Consider the following 1,091-nt stretch of genomic DNA (forward strand, 5'->3'; position numbering starts at 1 on the left):
CATTTTCCTTTTTTCTGTATTTTAGGAAAGGGTCTACAGCGTGTTCAGGGTCTCACTACTAGATCAGATTTGTAGTGATCCTCCTGTTTACAGCCTACCAAGTGCTGGGATTACAGGCGCCCGCCACCACACCCAGTTTCAATCACCATCTCAGCGCACCCCAGGGGTGGGACAGGCACAGCAAGCCCAGGAATAGAACCCTCAGCCCCTTCGCCTGCTTGCAGGTGCTTTAATCTGCTGAGCTATTTGGCTGGCCCTTAAAATGCCATTTTCAAATCCATTTGGTAAATTAATATGCACTAGTAAAAATATTTTTAAATGGTCCAAATCATCCAAAGGTCAGTTACACCATACTCCATACTGAGCAAACACCCACCTAAGCTGTTGACTTCTGTTTCATCTGTCACTCCACATACTGAATCTGGTCTTGCCAATGAACAGGTAGGGAGTCACCTGCAACGCCAAGAAGTGTGGCCTCGCTTACTTTCTGAACTAGATTCTCATTCTCAACTAATATACCTGTGGCATCAAGAGGTGTAGGGTAAGGGATGAAGGTTATCCAAGAGGAGGTTTAGGGTGAGACAGTGAAATCCTAGAAGGAGACTTGAATGTGGAAAGTAGATAAAAAGATATACAGGTGACTAATGGGGCCTAAAGGGCCATTAGACATTTTAGAATATAATATCTCTCTTTTTTGAAGGAAAAATAATTTTATAAAAGTAGAAATAAGCATTTACATATTTTTACAATGAAATTTAGAAACCTAACCATACATGGAATTCTAAGTCCTTATACTAGGGAGACAATATGATATTTACAGATGTGGATCTGGTTAATTTCACTAATAAGTATATCTTCATGTGGCATCCACTTGAATATGAAGGCTTCAAGTTTATTTTTCTTTATAGCTGAGTAGTACTCCATTATATAAAAGTACCACATCTTTTTCAACCATTCCACATGTGACGGGCATCTTGGTTGTTTCCAAGATCTGGCTATCACAAATTGTGCTGCTATAAACATATATATGCTGCATATATCACTATGATATGATGCTTTCAGTTCCTCTGGGAAATTTTCTAGTAGAGGAA

Source organism: Octodon degus, unplaced genomic scaffold (assembly GCF_000260255.1).
Source record: "Octodon degus isolate 3935 unplaced genomic scaffold, OctDeg1.0 scaffold00105, whole genome shotgun sequence".
Lineage (NCBI taxonomy): Eukaryota > Metazoa > Chordata > Mammalia > Rodentia > Octodontidae > Octodon > Octodon degus.